The sequence below is a fragment of the Pezoporus flaviventris genome, unplaced genomic scaffold, assembly GCF_033815535.1.
Source record: "Pezoporus flaviventris isolate CSIRO_AGI_PZ_B2104156 unplaced genomic scaffold, CSIRO_AGI_Pfla_v1 ptg000054l, whole genome shotgun sequence".
NCBI lineage: Eukaryota > Metazoa > Chordata > Aves > Psittaciformes > Psittacidae > Pezoporus > Pezoporus flaviventris.
This window is the reverse complement of record NW_026892602.1, coordinates 5,295,009-5,316,632: the sequence shown is the minus strand read 5'-3', so window position 1 is coordinate 5,316,632 and position 21,624 is coordinate 5,295,009. Positions and strand designations below refer to the sequence as shown.

At 37.5% G+C, this 21,624-nt stretch overlaps 1 long non-coding RNA gene across 1 annotated transcript; it reads left to right on the top strand.

The window, feature by feature from the left end:
• The first annotated feature begins 3,249 nt into the window (after positions 1-3,249).
• Positions 3,250-20,836, top strand: LOC133277216 (uncharacterized). Its single transcript, XR_009746124.1, has 3 exons — positions 3,250-3,384; positions 11,397-11,584; positions 20,430-20,836. It is a non-coding gene; the product is annotated as an uncharacterized LOC133277216 (long non-coding RNA).
• Positions 20,837-21,624: the final 788 nt, after the last annotated feature.

Below are 21,624 nucleotides of genomic sequence, written 5' to 3'. Positions count from 1 at the left end.
CATTTGGCAGGTCTGATAGAGATACAAGAAAACAGTAGGGTAATTTGCATTGGTATGCTAATCTAAATTCATATATAGTGTCTACTGAGTTAAAAAGGTCATACAATTGTAACTTTATATGGCGAATTAGCAGACTGCTTTAAATATTCAACTCCTACTGTAGATGATCAGTCTCTTCAGTAGGCTGCAGCCTTCTATAACTTGTGTTCATCAACAACTTCTTTCCTTTTTTTTTTTTTTTTGTGGGTGTGAACCATCTTGTAAGTTTGAGTCCTTAGTATAGATTTGCAATCCCTAAGTATATGAACACATCTAGAAATCCAGCATTTAGGTCAGTAGTGAGCTTTCTAAATCCTTAACAAACATCTGACATCCCTTCATGTCAGATTTAATTTTCAATGGTGAAAGATGTGTATCTTTTCAACCTGAGCTGTATGGTACTGTGAAAGTATATAAGGAAAGCATATAAGGAAAAAAAAAGCAAATTTTAATCTTACTTGAAACACCAAAACAAATTAAATAATTTCAAATCATCAATCTTAATTATTGTATGGCTTTTGTACAAAAGCTGTATAACAGTGAGGTGCAATAAGGCACGCTGAGGGAAAAGCTCAGTTCACAAATACCTCATTCTTTTCATAATCTGTCCTTGGAGGATGATATTTGAGATACATTATTAAATAGTACACTGATTTTATTAAATGATTTTGCAACCTATCAAAGGATCTGTTGTCTATTCTCTGTTCCATGCCTTTCTAACTTATTCCTAATACCTGTTTATTCTACATGGTTGCCCGCAACAGTCAGTTAGGAACATTGGTGGGAGATAAAACAGACATATATTAAGCATACAGACTTGCTGTACACAGACTTGCGCTGCTTCTTTGAAAAGGAAACACAATCAGTGTAACTCTAGCTTTAGTAGTTTCTACACTAATACAAAACTCAACTAGATACATTACTGAAAAAGACCTAAAGCAGTGATCAAGACAGTTGAAAAGCTACCTGCAGTTACCAAGCCCTTTTGGCTAACTTACATCAGGACAACCCACAACAGAGTCACAGCCTGTAATTCTTCAAAAGCTGATGTCTTTTCTTCCCTGGGACTTATTCCTTCTGGAAACCATTCGTGGTTATGCGGTTTGGGTCCAAGTTGTGTATAAGCATCTCTATATGTCTTCACTGGATACAAGGAGGAAAGCCTGGGCACATTAAAGTCAACAGACGCTTTCCAATTGTTTTCAAAGATGCTCTAATGTCACCCAGAGGGAACAGTTCTGTTCAAGTTCCTCAGGTCCACATTTGATCTGTGTAACAGATCCTTTGCAACTGAGATCTCTCTTAATTTGTTCTTGTGTGGCCATATCTAAACAATGATAATGCAATTCAGACTGAATATTGTTTGTCAGAAAGTCTTTATCTGTCATATGAAAAGTGTAAAACTTCATTTTCATAGATGTTTTAATCTAAAAATGACTAGATATATTTAAGAAGATTTCTGTTTTCCCACATGAAATGCTTTAGAACCTTTGAATAAAAGGCTTCATAAAAATGTAAAAGTACTCTACAAAAATTACAGTGACGATTTTGTTGACAGCAGCCTTGCAAATATGTGGGCTTGCAGCACTGCGTTCAGAGCAGCAGTGGTTATACAGCCATGCTGCTTTGCACAGCTGTTTCAAGACAAACAGGAAAGCAACGTACTTGACTGGCAAAGCTGACAATTTCAATAAGGCTGACGAGCTAACAGAAAGTGACAGTGGTGCTCTTCAGTGGGTAGGAAGGGCAACAGCAAACAAAGAGAAGAGGAAAAGTGATCTTGAGAGAGCACTGTTTTTAAAGAATCCAGATGAGCACACGGTTGCAATATTTTAGGATTGGTTTGTTTGCTTTTTAATTTTAGGAGCATCAAATTCAGGTCTGACAGCCCAGATATCAGCAAGTTGATACAAAAAGGAGGAAATTTGGTTTGGGATGGATAATGACAGAGCAGAAGGAGGACAGAAGTTTGTGTACTGGAGAAGGACGTAGAATAGCCACATTTTCTTCAAGGTTTGGGTACCTCTGAAAAATATCAAAACATCCTAAATGAAGTGCTGTTGGGCAAGTGCTTGGGAGCGACAGGGATGGTCAGGCGTTGCAGCAGTGCAAGTGAATACTTATTTTAATGAATTCTCATGTAATTTTTGCAACAGCCTTCTAGAAAAATCATAGCACACAGTTCTTAGAGAGCCAGATTTGACATGGCTGCTGCTTACGTAAGAAACTGTTCCTAGGATTTCCTGCAGGTGTAGGAGTTAAATTATCTGCTGCATTAAATTCACAAGTTTAGCATTTGTTGCTACTGTGACCAACGGTTATTTCATTGGTTGACTGAATCATCAGTTGCTCATTACATATTTTTGTGGCCTTATACATTTAATTTCAGCAGATTTTGAGTAATCCAATTCTCTGAATGTTAGATGAAAACCATGTGTATAAGAGATTGTTTTGTTACTGTAGAACAAAGCAATTTTGCAAATAATTTTCTTTTGTAGCTGATTGGATCACTGAGGATACATTCAGTCAGCAGTTTCTGGCTGCAAACATGCTGAATGACCACACTCTCAGTAAAAACAGAGAAGGAGGGAATATAGCAGTCTTCAACAAATAAATACACAACATTGGGGCTACAGCTCCTTTTGGCACAGATGACTGCATGCAATGAATCTGACAACGTGTGGTGCTGTGCAATAACCATCCCTGATGCAGATGAATGCAGAGTAAGAACGTTAAAGTCTTTCAAGAAAAGTGAAGGGGTTTGAGTTACTATCTTGTTTGAATCCACTTCAAAAAGCTACAGAAATTGAATACAACTTTTTAAAGGTTTTTTTAATCCAGATGCTCAACAATATCACACAAAACTTTGCTTTATTTCAAATACTCCACAAAATTTGAATGAAGTCCTCCATTGTGCATTTGTCCAAAACCAAGAGTAAAAATCTGAAACTCTTAAAATTGATATGCTATTATGTGGCTGTGCTCCTACTCAGAGTAACTAATTGGATAATTTAGCTGTAAAACTGACTTAAACAATGTTAGTCTGTTGAAAGTTCACATTTCTGTCAAGTTGACAGTGAGTTAATTCAAATGATTTAAATCTGTGATTGCAAAGTTGTGCTTCAGCAGGGTCAGGAAAAGCAGCTATGTGGGACAGGGGCTAAAAGCATTAACCAGAGATGTTCCATTTGAGAGCACAGGTCTACAAGAAACTTGCTAAGCAAATGCCAAAATAAAAAGCCCTCAACTTTTCTCCTGAAAATACAATGAGACCATGTTAGTTCCAGCAGGGAGTCACAGAGGATGAAGAGGTGCAGTGCAAGAGCCAGAAAGCAAGCCTGAAAAGTAGAGGGAGCAGGCTATTTCTCTTTGTTATCGAGTGAAATGACTCCACAAATATGACAATAAATCACTGCAGGAATCAATCTGAGTGGAGGCAACTGCTCCATGCTGATAATGCATCAATCAATATTTAATGTTTACACTTTAATTAATCTGCACGTAGGAAGCATTCTTTCAGTGACAAAAAAGTGATGAGAAATAAAACACCTTTTATATCAAACAGCAATGAATGGCTGCCTATCTGTTAAGCTTTGATTGGGACCTCAATTGATCATTGCAGCCTTTTTTGATTGTACCAGTGTGCAATGTCACATTTGGATATAAAACAAACACAGTCTCTGTGTAGGAAGGAAGGGGGAGCTTCTGAATCTGCTTTTGAGTGATTACAACTTAATCAGAACAAAGAAAGGCTGATAGCAAAGTATGAGTTATTTGAAAAGGCTGTGCAGAAGCACATAAAAGATTTTCAACATCTGCACCAATGACACCTATCTGAACAGATTTTTACCGTGTATTACAATTATTGATACCTACTAAGGCTTTGTATAGAAAAACAATTTAGATGTTGACTGGCAGAACTGCCTTCCCTTATCAGAGCTACCAGTGGAGACCAATAATTAGTTTATTTCGTCTCTATTCTGTACAGCAGAGAGGTGCCAGGTGCTGTACGAACACAGGAGAAGTCAGAATTCCTGCTTCAGACTGTTTTGCCTCAGCGCTCTGTTTAAGCCTAGTAAACTCTAGTTTCTTCTTCTTTTTAAAAGGTCTGATTCATCGTTCATTGATGTCAACTGAATGACTTCTATTGACTTCAGCAGGCATTGCATTAGTCCATAGATGAATGGTATTGAAAGGCATAGTGATGAAAGACAAATGAAAAGACAGTGATACTAGACCAGTAATGTTCAATTATTCCTTCAAAAAAATAAAACCACAGCAGTACATTCTCCATCCATAACTAGAGGTTTCCTATGCTTATTTCAAAAATGATTGAAATGCACAGACTTTTCACATAATAAATGCAGGAGTATTAATTTAGAAATATGCAGAAAGCTTAGCTCAATTTAAATGATTAGAAATCCTAATCCAGGTAAAAAATTTCCACAAACTTACAGAGGGTAGAACCCAGGGAAATTTTCCTGTATTTTGTATATCATATTTAAGTTATTTTGTAAAGCCTGTCATGAAGTTAGGATCACGTAAAGGGCCTATGCAAATGTCAGATAATTTAAAAGTTTTAAGTGGACCTGCAACTAATTAAAAACTAATTATAATTTTTTTTTTTTTTTCCCCACTGAAGAACTGTTGTTTTACTTGTCAACAAATAAGAGGATTCTACTTAGGATCTAGTGACACCATTTGATCAAAACTCCTTCCCAGACTGGGAATTGCTTAGTTTAGGGTGCCTTGACTGCTGGATTAGGCAATACTTGAACAAAACTGGAAATAATATTTTGGTATAAAGTTTTCCACTAAAAGTGATTTGAAAATATTAAGCTCAATCTTGCAAACAAAATTTTGTTTCACTGAGACTTGATGATTTTTTTCTATGATTGACAAAATTTTTCTGGCTATTCCAAAAGTCTAAGGCACCCAGAAACACACTCCTAAGGCTGCTGGCATATTTGGACACTAAGAGCAGCAGAGTTTTTAAAGCATAAATGACATCAGAAGACTTCCATTTATTGGTCAAGAAGTTTTGAAACACAGTACCATACAAAAATTGGAGAAGTGTTCACAGAGGAAATGAAAGAACATGAATATGACATTTAAAATGCAATAATTAGAACTTAAGTCACATTATATATCTGATGTTTACTTGCTATTCCCACGTAATTTTTTTCCACTGAACTTTGTATGTAGATAAACAAAACCCCAAAGGTTTCATTAGCTCCATAAAAATGGAGACAGTGCCTTTTCACCAAAATCCATAAATAGTCTTTCAGCAGACTACTAACATACACATACATATCCACACAGAGATGAGTCTGCAGTTTGTCTTTCCATAGAAATTTCTTCCCCCTTCTTTGCAAATCAGATGAACAAGCTAAAAGAAAGGGCAAAGTCGAAAGAGAGGAATGCTCTGTTGTGATGCATGATCAACTGCAAATATTTATAGAAAAGATAAAAACACTACTGTCTGCGCATCAGGATTGCCCTAGGACAGCTTTAACATGCATAGTTAATGTTTATGGAACAAAACCAACTTACTGAATGTGAAATCTTTATGTTCCTCATATGCACCCAAACCAGAAGTAAATTAAAAAAACAAACAAACAAACAAAATATACCCCCCCCCCCCCCAAAACAAACAAAAAAACCCCTTGCTTGATAAAATCCTGAGGGGACAAGAAAAAAAATATTGTCAGAAAAACTCATGGTTGCATTTTCTGACTATTTTCTTCTGTATAGAGCTTGCTGCACACAGTTAGAATAGCAGCCCAATTTGGAAAGCCAAATACTGGTGCCTATCAACTTCACTTTCTTTGAAGCTTCAGGGAGCTGCATTGTTTGTTTGCAGCGCCAATCCTGACATGCAGGGAGATAGGTCCTGTACTGTGATTTTAAAGTCCTGTTAGCTGACCTTCTGAGAACACTAGACCATAACATTCTTTGCTGTAGATTTGAAACAAGTGAGCTATCAAAGCATATGCTTCCCATAAGGATATGGGACCCCTGGACCCCTCTGTCAGAGTTATATTGACTGTCTCTGAATGTGAAGCCCAAGCTCTAGGATGCTCTCCCAGCATCACTTCTGGCCACAGTTGGTGGCATTATCCTCAGTAATTCTACCTGTTATAGAAGGGGTGCCTAGTGATGTTTAAGTGTACCAGTCTCTATTTAGCACCAGGGCTTAGGCTACTTTTCCGCCTCAGTCTTGTCACAGCTGTCTGCTGCATAAAAAGAGACTGAAATGCACTAAAAAACCCTGGAAGACTTATAATTCATTAACCTGACAAATGAAATGTAAGTCCTATCGATCAAGAGTAGAATTTCTTGGTTATAAAGGAAGCATATATTATTCTGACAGTATTTTCACAAGATAAACTGAAGTTACAAAGAAGGCAACCAATTTGATTCAAATAACTGTCTCTCCTCAGAAACATTCAGGATTGTAGTCATCAAGCACAAGGTGGTGGGGTAATGCTACTACCCCAGTTTTTAAAGATTTCGATAACTGCATAATATCCAAGGAAATGGGGCTGTATCACTCACAGCTTTTCTGACTGATGATCCTATGGAAAATGCAAAAGACTGACTCCTGCACCACTGAATCATGCTACTGCTAAATGCCAGCATGGAAAGATGTGCAATGACATACACAAGATAATCTCTCTTCCACCACTAGGCACTGAAAAGCTCAGGGCTTATTGTACAACTAATGAGAACACACATACTTGCAGTTGGCCTTCCACCACCTGTAGAAGGTGAAAGGCAGCCAAAAAGCTACAAGACTCTCCAGTTGCAATGAACTGATGAAAACCAAGAGCATGGCTCAGATTCAAGTCCTAGGCTGGTTATAGCAGTAGAATACTGGTGCCAATAGACCCACTTAAGAGTAGAGGGCTCATAGCAAAAGGCAGTCTCTGGTATTCCATGATGGTAAAATATATTAGGGCAGGCATCAATTTACCTTGGTTAGTTATGTTTTTAGTTATGTTGCAGTTTGGTGCCCAGGGGCCTAATTTATAATTCTAATAATAAAATGTATTATGAAATATAAGCCAAGCACATGCAGCTTTTAATTCTATTTCCTCTCTAAGGAAAGAGCTAAGCTGTTAAGCTCCAGCTTCGTTCAATATTTCCTATTTGTGAAAAATGCAAAAACCTGAAATCAGCAATGTACCACTGCAAGAGTAGAGTTCAGGTAGAGCAAGCTAAATGTCTTTGTGTTTTTTTTTCACTGGGGGTTTGGGTGGTTTTGTTGTTTGTTTGTTTGTTTTTAAATCCTCAGATGATGTTTCTGGTGCCTCAGTATCACAGCTGTCACAAAACCTGGTTTTGCAGATAAACTGAAGTGACATAGAAGCAAACCAGTCCAGTTCAGACATCCTTCCCACCTCAGAAAAATTACCTTCTATAACCTTACGGGATAGTACTTTCACCTGCATTCTTAAAGAGAGAACATACAGGTCTGCTGAGGAATCTCCTAAGGATGAAGAAAATCCTAATCCATTTATGAGAGATGCTCCTATTCTGGTTTGCTTGTAAAAGTGAACTCAACAGCCCAGATGTTAATGTTATACTATATTTGTCGTTATCCTTACATAAGAATTGGGGGGGGGGGGGGGGGTGTGGGGGGTGTGTGTGTGCATGGGATATGTTCCATTATTTCCTTCCCTCTCAATTAGATGACACAGCACCCTGTGCCAGGCCAAGTGGATATCTGGTCCTATCTCTCTAGGTCCCCTTCCTGAATGCACTTACGAAGACACATTTAGCACAGCAGAAAAGCAACTTGTATGTGTGTGGGACCAAGTTAAATGTTAATAGAAGATTATGTTTAATGATTCAGATTGTCAGTAACTTATTTAAAAATATGATGTCAAAGAGCTGACTAGCAAATGTGTCATTGTTTTTACAGTACATAGTATTTATGCTATAAACAGGAGTTTTAATTAAAAAGAAAAAAAAAATCCCTTCAGTCATTTTGACTCTAATTTCCACTGACTAATGTTGATATTGACAACAAGGTAATATTACTCATCTTATTTAAGCTGAATAAATAACAAAGAAGAGTTAATAAGAATACAGCTATCAAACATAATAATGTTCCTTAATCTCATGAAATTATTCTTTACTCACGTGAGCAGTCAGTGGCCCGAATTCTGCAGTCCTTAATCCCATAACATTACCTTCAGTGGGAATTGTTCTCAATTTAGGATCAAAGACCATAGTTTGCTGGGGCCACTCTTTCAAGGGAAGATTGGGCCCAGGCTTTTAATAAAGGGTTTGGTGGCTTACAAAGGGGCGATTAAGATCTTCCTTTGAAAAACACAAAATATAGAGTTCTTCTTTTGAATTATAAGAGCACAGATAGCCATAGCTTGTGGATTTCCGAGTATTAACTACTAATCCACAAATGAACTGAAAGGTTTTTGTTTGTTTGTTTTGCTGTTACAGTATTTAGTTAAACCTGTCAACCTTCAGTTCTCAGGAAGGCAGTTTTAAGTTCCTTAGCAAAATATTTTATCACATCTCTGTGAATAATTTCAATAGTTGGAAACATTTCCTGATTATATGTAAAACCTGGGGTAGTTTTTCGGTTTGTTGGTTTTTTTGTTTTGTTTTGTTTTGTTTTTTTTAATGAAAAGCTTGCACTTACTTATTCTTGAGAACCCAAACCATGAAGTTTTGGAAACTAACCCACAATAAAGAAGTTTCTGTTTTCCTTTAGTGACATTCAAGGATTTCTGTTTGTCAGTGACAATACTTAGTATAATTATTATAGCACTTCAGTAAAAATCAGATTCTAGCCGTAGATGACTGCAGCTATAAAGTTTCCAGAATAGAAACCATGAGCCCTATGAAACAAATGAAAAAAAATCACCAACTTCCTCACGCCAAAGTCTGATTTTTACAAGGACTTCATTTCTTCCTGGTTGCCAAAACTGAACAGTTTATTTGAATCTAGTTTAGGTGTCCAGGAAAACAATTTTAATGTAAAATTAAATAATGTTGCATCAATGACAGGGTAATTAAGTGGTTTCAAAACTGAGCAATATATAGGTGCATTGTAGCATGACCCAATAATGACAATAAAGAAATAATATTCTAATGATAGCATAGCTAAAGATGATAGATATCCAGACATGCCCCTAGCTGTATCACTGTACTGTAATCAAATGAAGTAGAAATCTAATGACTACTTTGACACAAACAGGTATTTAATATGCTGAAAGTGTACCAGGTTTTTCCCCTCAAGCATTAGTAAAATCCCCAAGAAAATTAAAATCCAGGTCATAGCTAGATTCTTTTGCAACTGGGACTTAAATGAAAAAAAAAAAAAAAAGAGTTTAGTCACTGTAAGAATTCTTTGTGCTGTTATATTTTTATAAGGTTAAAGTTAAAAATAAGATCAAAATCTTTTTGGAGGTTACATTAAAAATAGACCAGGTGCGTTCACAAATCCATCACACATATGCCTGTTAAACAGATGCCAACTAATAAATTAATTAAGGCTACTCACCTTTTGAATCAGAAAAAAGGAAAGAGCTTTAGGAACTTTTAGGGGGTGATGTTCTCTTGACTGACAAGTTTTTCATGCTTGGCCTTGATCATACAAGTCACTGATGCTTCTCAAACATTTTCCAAAATGGAAAACGAAATCACTGTCTGTCAGTCTGTACTGCAGAGAATTTAGTAACCTGTTTCTAGGTAGTTTCTATGTTTGATGCTAGAGAGAGATGGCATGACTGTTTATCAGTGAGTCATGAATAGTAAGGAAACAAGGTTTCTATACTGACTTGATGAAAATCCTTGCTAGTAATTCCTGCTGTAACACTCAGAAAATCAGTATTTGCACGTGAAATATCTCACTCTCCTTAGTATGCTATACTTCATTGTGACAATTAGCATCTGAGCCGATTAAATGAAAAAATATCTTGCTATGACCTTAAATCCTACTGTACTTATAGGACTTGGAAAAATAAATAGAAAGGAATTTGATAAACAGTAAATGGTCCTGAAAGAGCAATGTGACTCCTTGAAACATAAGCTTTTCTAGCACTTTAAGGACAAACAACATTAATTTTGAATTTCTTCTTCCAATTATACAAACTTAATTTGTTTTTCTTTAAAACAAACAATTGCTGGAAAAAGGAATTAGTTGGTGTAGGAGTTATTAAACATGGCAATTACCCACTGCTCTTACACAAAAAAGGTGGCCCTGAAAAAAACAAAGCTGATTAATATCAAAGGCAGCTAACCCAAAAACTAAAACTTGAACTGAATGGTGTGTGCTAATCTTTCTCAAATACACTTATGAAAGCTAAATTTGCTGGCATTTGTCATTGCTCTGCAGGCTAAGTGTTTATGTGAACAATATCTCCTCGGTTCTGAGCAAACCACTATAAACCACGGAATTTTGTCCTCACTGGTAATTTTCTGAATCTCCTGTCCATACACGGCTGCTTGAATAGTAAACACTCCACAATCTGGGGTCATTTGCGATAAACTTTGTTAAAAAGACACCGTTCATTACTGGTCATTTCCTTAATCCTCAAATTGCTTGTAAAGAAAATATTGAAATTCTGTGTTATATATTTGCTTTACTGGGTGTACAATCAAAATAACTCAACATGTTAGCCACATTAATAAAATACTTGCCAGATCAAAATCTTAGTCAGTCCTAGACTTGTCATTGCTTATTGATGCTTGTTTGCCAGTCTATCTGGAGACACAGGAAAATCTTAATAGCTTTGGCCATTCATTAGCAAGGTACTGTGGAGTCCTAATCACATAAAGGTATTTAACTATTTTTCCTTACAACAGCAACAAATGGAGGGAATTCTCATTACTTATTAAGATATGGAACATTCTTTGCATATTGAGTTTCTTCTTATACTTTGAATTCTTATCCCTTATCATTCTATTTCTGAGGCCAAGATCAAAGTAGATCAGCCTTACAGAGCTACAGATGAGTGGCTGCCTTTCAGAGAATATTAATGCCTTCTTGAAGAGCAGTTCTGGGAAGGAGGTGTAATCCCCTGAAGAGAGAGCCTTGTGAGCCCAGCTGTACTGAACAACTGTAGCCTGCTCACTGGATCAGCTGTTAGAGTATGCAGCCTTGCTGAGGTTGGAGCTGCTTATCCCAGTTTAACAATGTGGCCCAAATCTCAGAGCGATAACAAGACAGTCTTTTTTGGAACTGGAGAATCGTGTAAAAGCGGATTCTGGCAGAATGGCACAGAGCAATGTGGTTTATAGCAAGAAAATATGTGACTGATTTTGTATTTTGCATTGCAAAATTTTCTGGTCTTTCCAGTTCAGACTTGTGAATTTTCTGGTTTTAGTTTTCACCTCTCGCTACCTCACCAGCTGAAGGACTGGTGTTATTGATGAGCTTGTTGGCAGTGGGAAAGACAGTGTCACCCTTCAGTCTTCCACTTCCAGCAGCAACCCTGCCATACTGGGTTTCTTTCTTGCCTTCAGATTGCTTGTGAGCCTTTTAAAGGGGAATTACTTTAGGCCCTTGTTAAAGGTAAGAGTAAACATGCTAAGTATCAAGACATTCAGTGGGTATCATTACATGAAAAGAATAAATGTTATATTCATTATAGAGGAAAATCTAGTAATAAAAAATATTACCTTCATTTATAGCCCTTGTAACTTAATTTTTGTGACAAAGCAAAGAAGTAAAAACATTCCTTTCTGCCATTCAGTGACCCCTATAAGAAACCCCCCATGGAGTCATTTAGGATAGTAATTTGAGTGAATATATGCAGCTTTTAGTTTGCTTACTCTTCTTAAATTAATAACCTTTACCAGTGATAAATCTGGAAGTTTCTAAAGACATTTGCAAAAATTCCCTCAAATTAGTAAGCAATTAAAAGAAATAAAAAAAGACATTTTCTACAACATAAAAGAGTGACAGAACATGGAGCTGTGCTGTTCAAATGTTAAAACTGTACATAAAATACCCCTTCAGTATATGCTGCCAGTAAAAACCAGGGCAAAGCAGGTCATTAAAATGTCAGACTTGGGGCAGAGTGGAAAAAATGCTGTGTTTAAAAGTAAGCATGTAGACTTTTTATAATTATTTCCCCTTAAAGTTAACTGTTCAGGAAAAAAAACAAACAAACAGAAAAACAACCCAACCAAAACAAACCAAAACTAAACCTCAAACAAACAGCTCTGTGTCTTTAGGATGAAGATCAAACTCTAGTCCTATTCTTGTTTCTAAGTGAACCTAGGTAGACTTTTGGGGTCCTTATGCAGCTTCTGGATGTCAGCTTTGTGTATGAAAAGTCTTTTTCCTTTATCCAGTTTTTCTAAAGGAAAATACCAATGTCATGTTTATGCTAAAGATGAATATGGGTAACAGGAGCATTAGAAATCATGGGGGCCCCATGGACAGCGGGGGAGCCTTGGAAAGATACTGAGGTGCCATGCACAGTCCTGTGCTTGCAGGGCTTGCACTGACAGATTGTCACATTTGCCATTGTGATGTTGTTAGTGTCCTACTGCAGGACTTCAGCACCGCTGTAAAGAGCTCAGACTAGGAAACTGTTCTCAATCCTCCTCATATGAAATAAAACTGCCCACTGAAACTGGTAGAAGATTCATTAACATAAAGAGACACTATGCTAGTATGGCGGAACTGAAAGCCATGCTAATGCTGTTTAGTTAAATTAATGTTTTGCAGTCCAATGCAGATGAACCAAGACAGTTGTCATGGTTTAAGCCCAGCTGTAAATCAGACCATGCAGTCTCTTTCTCACTAACCCCCTTCCCCCTGACTATCCCCCCTCCATGGACAACAGTAAAATGAAACCACAAGTCTGTATCTTCAGACATGAAGTATATTGCAGGACTGAAAACAAAAAGGTTGAATTTTGCTGTCACTTTTCCTATTTCCAAGCTTTCTGAGCCAGTAACAAAGACTGATATCCTTCTGGCTCATCAATCATATTCCAGTTTTGCTTCCCTCATACTGGAAAAAAGTGCATCATGGCCCTGCAGAAAAATATTTCCATCTCATTAATCTTGGGGTTTTTTTTTAAGCAAAGTGTCTGCATGTGAAGCCAGTGTAATATCTACACTGTGTCTTTTACTGAGCTGAATTCCTAAACTGTGCCTAAAAGGTGGCAATGTTCTAATAACAACTCTGCCCAGTATAACTCCACATTAATTGGGCTAGTGTATCTGAACAACACTGCTGATGTACACAAAGTTATTCCAGATTAATTTTGGTTTAATTAAAAAAAAACAAAAAACACACCCCCCCAAAAAAAAAAAAAAGAAAAAACAAACAAACAAACAAACTACAAACCAAAAAATCCCTCATAAAACTCAGAAAATGGAAATGTTGTACCCTTAGGCAGTTTCTAGGACTCTCACTGAACTCCATGCAGGAATCCAGGTATCTTCTTTTGTCCTCTAACATCTCCATATCTCTGTTCCCTAAAACTAACAAACACAACTGCTGAAAGTACAGGTTGTCACATTTACTGTCAGTGATTAAGATCAACATTCTGGTTTCCATCTGATAAGACCAGAGCTCCAAGTGGAGAGACAATGAAGAAACGCAAAATAGCACTGAGAGATTAAACTTTTATTTAGTCATTTTTCTTTAAACTACCTTCTACAGTGCAAATATTTTTAAGTTTGGAAAAGGCCTGTAATCACAGTTTGTAACTTGTTACACTCAAAATATGCAGACCATGGAAGTATATTAATCTTCATACTTATGCTTTCTTTTTCTAGTTCCTGGTAATTTAAATATGATAATCAAATATATCAGGAGGAGACAGAGGTGTGGGCCAAGTTTTAAACTGGTATAATTGACTTAGAAAAAACAATCTTTAGACTGTTGTGGTTCTACCACTGTTAATAATAGGTCTGTTATGATCAATACTTCCTCAGTATGTATGATGAGTATTTCTTGGTCATAGTCTTACAGTGGCATCTGTATAAGAACAGCCAAAACATACCATATATGCAATTTTTTTCAGCTCTATGGTTTCCATTCTATGGTAAAAATGGGGAGCACTAATTAGGATTAAAATTAGATGTTGGAAAGATGGTTTCTAGTCACACATAAAGTCTGTGAGTAGAAAGTATAAATTTTTTTTAAACAAATTTTAAACCAAGAGAATGACTTTAGTCCACTTCAGTACTTTGCATCATTTCATTGCACCATTTTGACACAGTAACAGGAGCCTAAAGCCATACTTTATTCATCATGGAACCCATGGCTTGTGACCTACAGTTTTAATTAAGGCAGGACACCCTGAACCTGGAGGGCTGGTATGTAATTAAAATGACAGGTTTGAGCGCCATTAATTTTCCTACTAGGTACAAGTATTCAGGATGATAATTCCAGTTTAATAAGATTTACTAGTTTTATGACACCTCTGGAAGTCCTTAATTCCTTAAATGTAAGCAAAAATTTTATTTCTACCTGTGTTCTGTGTACCATCTTCTATCAATAGTGGAGATTCTAGTATCAGAAAATAGGTTTCGATTTGGGTTCTTCAACCTGGATAAAAAGATTGGAATAACTTTCTCAGGAAACACTAGCTTCCTTGCAATTCTTTGTGAGAATGTCAAAAGCTGGTTCTTTGCTGACTTATTGTATAACTCCTCTTATTCTCTTCCTGGCCACAAGCTTAAACCAGCAGGCAATTCTCCATTTCCAAACTACCAAAAAGATGCAGTTTGCAATACACATTCAATATTTTATAGATTTTAAGATCTTCAAAAATCTTTACTACAGATCTGAAATCCTGTGCCATATTCCAAGGAAATCCGTTAGAAAGATGCTTTTTATGAGTATTTGACTTTGGTTGCTTAGGAGTTTAAGTAAATTATGCTCTCTGCTGCATTTCCAGAGCAGATTCAATTGACACCCACATGGAAGCAACTTGCTCATTGTCCTCAGGTCTGCACATACTTGTTTTCTGGACACCTAGAAGCAAAAACATACTCCCCTGAACACCATCTACATGCATATTTTGAGATATAAGAGAACATGATAGCATTAAATACCACACAATCTCCACCATCACAGTCTTTTCTTCAGGGTTCCAAACTCCTATAACTTAGCAATAGAGCTAGCACATAGAATCATAGAATAGTTAGGGTTGGAACACCTTAAGATTACCTAGTTCCAACCCCCCTGCCATGGGCAGGGACACTTCACGCTAAACCATGTCACCCAAGACTCTATCCAGCCCTCTTAGAAAACCACCAGGGATGAAGCATTCACAGCTTCCTTGGGCAACCCATTCCAGTGCCTCACCACCCTCACAATAAAGAACTTCTTTCTTATATCCAATCTAAACTTCCCCTCTTTAAGTTTTAACCCATTTCCCCTTGTCCTATAACTACAGTCCCTAATGAAGAGTCCATCCCCAGCATCCCTATAGGCCCCCTTCAGATACTGGAAGGCTGCTATGAGGTCTCCATGCAGCCTTCCCTTCTCCAGGCTGAACAGCCCCAACTTTCTCAGCCTGTCTTCATACGGGAGGTGCTCCAGTCCCCTGATCATCCTCATGGTTCTCCTCTGGACTTGTTCCAACAGCTCCATGTCCTTTTTATGTTGATGACACCAGAACTGCAACAATACTCCAAGTGAGGTCTCACGAGAGTGGAGTAGAGGGGCAGGATCACGTCCTTCGACCTGCTGGTCACGCTCCTTTTGATGCAGTCCAGGATACAGTTGGCTTTCTGGGCTGCAAGCGCACACTGCTAGCTCATAACCCAAGTATAAACCCCAACAAGTTGTTGACATCAATCTGCTTTGTTCTTATAATTTCAGAGGTTTTTTTTTAAGATCCAGTCAGCAAAGTCTCTTGGAGTCTTCTCCCAGAACTCCCATTTCCTGGAAGTTCCTTTTCACATTCTCAGTTCTGGTCAAGTCTGAAAACTGTGGGCCTGTTTTTCTAATTGGTGGCTTGTCTTGTACTCAAACCAGCAGTACTACTAGCACAAAGAATCACATCTACATTACCAGCAGGTATTTGTTTCCCCAGTATTTCCACTGTCATACAGAAGGACTGGCATTTCTATAATAATGCAGTGAATTAAAACAACAGGTTAATCCAGTTTTTAAAAAAATAATAACATATAAGCTGTTTGATAGACAGTCTGTGGACTTCTCTGGGCAGGGAAAGCTGCAGCATGGTTAGACAATGCAAGACACCTGTGTTCACTAACATTTTAACCCAGCACAGCTTATCTGCCCACAGCCACATCTAATCTGGCTGATTTTCCCCAGTTACAGAAGGACTAGGAATAATTAAAATTAATTGGTCAGCCAGCAGAGCTGGGGGAGTTGCAAGCTTCTACCAATGGACAGTGATAAAACACTTTCAATCAGAACAGCTGCTTTTAGATGTAATGTTTGGCATTAAGAAAAGGTGACTTGAGCAAACCAGGCTGCCTGCAGTATTTTATAAAATGTGCACATGATTTGTGCCAAAGGACACGTGGCATTGTATCTCCACAGTCAGTGGTATGAGCTGTTCATGGAAACGTCTTTAACTGGCATAGTTATACCTGGAAAATTGGGCGACTCACACCTTCATTTTCTCTTCTGTGTTAACTCAGTCACTGTTTCTCTGTGCTGGAGTCAATAGATCTCACAAAGCAGCCCTGTGTCCTGCAAGCTGCTCAACAACTTTACACACTGTGCTGAGGTGTAGATCTATAGATGTTTTCCACTCATTTCTAGCCCTCAGATTGGGAGAACATTTTCTAACAAACAGAAGGATCTGATTTACCTTCATTTATGCTGGCATTACAGCACTGATTTTGAAATCAGTATTTTGAGGTACTAGTTAGAAATCTAGCAGCTTTTCCGTATGAGCTGTCACCACCGTCTGCACTGCCATTGGCTTTTTCTTAACCAGCCCAGCTGAAAAATGACCTAGTTAAAAAAAAAAAAAAAAAGAAAAAGTTAGATTAGTTTGAGTCCAGTTCACTGTGCCTGCAGAAACACTTCTGCTGGAACAAAGGCAGGAGAAGCAGCAGGGGCAGGAGCTGCTGCATAACTGCAAGTGTAGCCACGTTCCTTGACATTTGAATAGATGGCCAGACTCACTGAAAGTAAAATGGGTTTAGGTGGATTCTAATCTTTTCTTATAATAATGATTTTATTTTTTTTTTACATTCCAAATAGAACCCATCCTCAGAAATTGTGTTTTTTAGTTTCCATTTTCTGTTCACACAATACTTTACAGCTCATTTCTATCTTAGTCATGTTTTCGTTTTTCCTTTAGCAGATGTTTACAATTACTCCTTAAAATGTTTCCATTTTCTGTGATCATTGAATGTGAGTGAGGTGATATTTTTAAAAATAATTGTAGTTTTTTCTGGCCAGAAACCATGATGTTAGGTTCAAATAGTCTTTGTCTTTTAAACTGTGGTAGAGGTCTTATACCTTTCTAACAGCAGCAACTGCACTAGTTTGCCTATTCTTTTTTTGCCAAAATCAGAGTGTTGTCATTATCTGACTTTATCTAGTATCTGGTAATCAGATGTGTAGATGTCTTTTTATTTAACCTTAAAGACATGAGGCCTATTCTCCTGAATTTGTGCTTGAGGATTTCTTGGGAGGACTGCAGAACAAATGGTATTACAGCAGCCCAAGCTTCTGAAATGCAAAGGAAGGTTTCTTTGCGTTTTTTTCTGTCAGTTTTTTCATTTGTTTTTATTGACCTCAATTTAGATCAAAGTTCTCACAAATAACTGCCATGTTGCCAACACCTGCAATTACGCTGCATTGTTCATAATGCTTCAAATGTTCTCCAAAACCCTTTTCTGGGAGTCATGCAAATTTTTGAGAAAGCTCATCCATTTCTTCTTTTTTCTTCTTTTGCTTTAAAAAGTAAGATTTCCATTTGCAGGAAAAGTATAAAAATTATGCCATACATTTTCGTAAAAAGTGCAGCATGTATATTTTAAAAGATTTTCTTTTTTTAATACAGTCCTGTGATTTTTGGAGTGCTGACTCATGATTTTTACATGCTTGACATCAGCAATACCACAACTGAGAGAAAATCTTTGTGAAAGATTCCTTTCTAGTCCTCTTGAGACAAAGGGATCCCCCAGGAAAAAAAACAGAGAAACAACTGTTTCTTATTCATGATAGTTCTCGGCTGAAAATAAGCACAAACCCAGCTTTAAAGCAAACAATCTAAAATATCTGCCAAACCATTCCTGCTTGTTTTCTTCACCATAAAGACTCAAAAAAAAGTACAAATACATTTTTTCTTTTCTTTGCTAGGATGGTATTAAACCGTACAATGTATAAAAATGAAACTTCTAGTATAATTAAATATTTCTTTCAATAAGAGGCTTCTTTCAATATTCCAGATTCCTCCCTCCTTCTTGTCAAGTACTGGGGACAGTCAATGAATTTTTCATTAATGATGCAATGTTATTTTTAATTATACTGTGTATTTTTTTAGTTTCCATAAAAGAAATGTAATAATTTTATGCTTACATTCTTTCTGTGTAATTAAAATTATTTTTCTTTACTAGGAAATAAGTATGCTGAGAGAAATATGGAAATTTCACTGGAAAAAGAATAGATCTTTTTGCTCTTAAATGAGAATTTTATCCCATGAGTTATTCCACTTTCACTGCAGTACACTGGTTGATCCAAGACCTCAAGTTTCTACTAGTTGGGCACAAGTATTCCCTATTCCTAATAATATAGAAGGTAATCAGTAGCTATCATTGACATTGCTGGTAGTAATGGTAGAGGGAATATAATATAATATATTACACTAACAATAAAAAATTGATTCTGGAACTAGCTGGCTTAGCAGCTAAAACTGGACTCCTTTATCAAACAAAACTTCCAGATAATTCCGAAGAGTTTTTTTATGCATTAAAACTTAAGGATGAATTGCTTGTGGGTGGGATAAAAATGGTCAGTATGTGCTTGTATTAGAATAAATATTTTTGGCATAAACTCTTTTAGAGGCAAATCAGGTCAAAAGATGATTTACAGAATTGTCATTGTCATATGGCATTGATTGCTCATTTCAATTGACATCTGTGAGAAACTGTTGGACATGCCATTTCTCTTGCATTAACCAGACTTTTAATTAATTACACAAAACTGAAAGCAAACACAATTAGACTGAAAAGGGAAACTATGCTCAAGTAAAGGTACACATTAACCAACTAAATTCATACTATAACTGAGTCTAAATCTGTCCTGTGCTATATATTATCTTCAAATAGTAAACACCATCAGAATTATCATTCATTGCGTGCTGTTCAGTACATAATATGAAATCTTGTCCAGCATCAGAGATCATTCCTTTTGTTCTACCTGTTTGTTCCACATACAGACATGAACAAAAGTACTATTATTACTTCTAAATACTTCTAATATTTCTAACATCATTACTACTACAAAAGTACTATTATTTCTTCACCATTAGCTTTTCAGAACAATATTGAAATCAAAGACAATTTAAGTATCTTGTTCACAAAATTGAATATCCTGAATAGCAGACTATGAAGTATGTTATTTGATCTCTGCTGCACTAGTCCTTTAGCTGATCATAAACCTCATGCTGGGTGTCTCTAAGCATAATACTAATTTAAGAATGACAGAGCACCACTTCATAACTGCTTCTTAAAAATATTATCCTAAATTTGTAATAACTCTTTGTAACCACTTATTTACCCATAAACTCAATTTTTTCTTTTAAATTTAGTATTTTTATATGACACCATATTTTCATGCTACCTCAGTAGAAATATAGCTGAATAAAAAGTAGTTCCAACTTTTTAATGCTCTCACTTAGCAACATGGCGTTAGGACACCACAAGCTTCAAATATATGAATAGTAAGAAAAGGCCCTTTTCGTTTTTCCCCAGAGATGCACACATCCAAGATGATGCTGTGTTGTTTAATCAAGACTGGGGGGGGGGGGGAAATCCTTTATATGACAATGTCTTGAGAATTTCAGCAGTTTTAATGTGGCATGAGCTTGCCTATATGAGATCTTTTCTTTTGGGACGGTTCTCCCACAGAATCAAAATCCTATTGTAATATCTCAAGCCACCATCCTTTCCTTTAACAAGTTTAGTGTGATTTCTGGAAAGGGCTCTATGACTGAAGTCAGGGTAATCCTGGAATTTAAAAAATAACTTTGTAATATGAGTTCTTGGCTGTACAGATTGTTGTTGTAGATATGGCATGGTGTAGACTGAAAGGACCATTTGTTGCCTGTTTCTTTCTAACAGCGTATGAAATCCCATTCTGAGGTGCTCTGCTGGTTGCCTGCAGTGTAGGAGAAGAAACTGTTTCCCTTTAGATGTATAATTTGGCTTCTGTTTTTTTTGTTTGCTTTCCTTAGAGCACTGACTACTGACCATGGCTGCAGCTGATAGAGGATGTCAGACTGATATGCAGTTGCTCTTACTCTACCAGAGTGCCCAGCTCAAGTGTCTTCTTCATATTAAATCAAGCTTCAGATGTGAGGTCAATGAAGCGTTTTCCTCAAATCAGATTGGTACAAGCTATTAGATTTGTCTTCTTTTCCTCAACAGGTTTGAATTATCTAAAATAATTAGAGAATTTTGTCCCTCCTATCCCCAACTACAAGTGAATGAGTCCAAAAGCAAAATATTTGGGAAATTAGTTCTTATTTACAAAGATGAAGTAATGAAGTTCTTTTTCTGTCATTATAAAAGCTGTCCACATGCATGTCTGTAAAAGTACTTCACACAGAGCTATTTATGTTGTTATGCTTTTAAATAAAATCTGTGTAAAGTTCCAAAGAATGTACCATGGCCAATTATTGCTTATCTGCTCTTCCCCCCCCCCCCGCAAAGCCACCAGCCCCAAAATGCTCCTTGTTGCCCCCAAACCACACCCCATGGGACACCCCAACACACACTCCCCCCAGTATCAGGGAGCCAGTGGGCAGCCCCAGAGTGGGTGGGTGCCTAATTTGGGGTGTTCCCCCAAAAAGACCACCAGCAAGGAGGTCGGGTGGGGGATGAGCATGAGCACCTGCAGCAGGGACTGGGAGCACTGGGGGGGGAGGGCTGGAAAAACTGAGTAGGGCTGGGAGCACCTGCAACAGGTAGTGGGAACACTGGGAGGGATTGGGAGTTGAGCATGGCAGCAAGCAGGAAGACACCTGCAGCAGGGACTGGGAGCACTGGGATATTGAAAACCCAGCAGTATCTGGGGCCAGGGCCATAGTGACCTATATTAGTCTGTACTGGTGCAAACTGCTCCGTACTGCTCCGTACTGCTCCCTACTGGGATGTGTAAATTTGCAGATGGCACCAAGTCAGGTGGGAGCGTTGATCTGCTGGAAAGTAGGAAGCTCTGCAGAGGGATCTGGGCAGGCTGGATCAATAAGCTGTGGCCAATGGCATGAGGTTCAACAAGGCAAAGTTCAGGATCCTGCACTTAGGCCACAACAACCCCATACAATGCTCCAGGCTTGGGGGACAGTGGCTGGAAACTGTTCATGGGAAAGGAACTGGGGGTGTTGATTGATGGAGCTGAACACGAGCAGCTTGTGCCCAGGCAGCCAG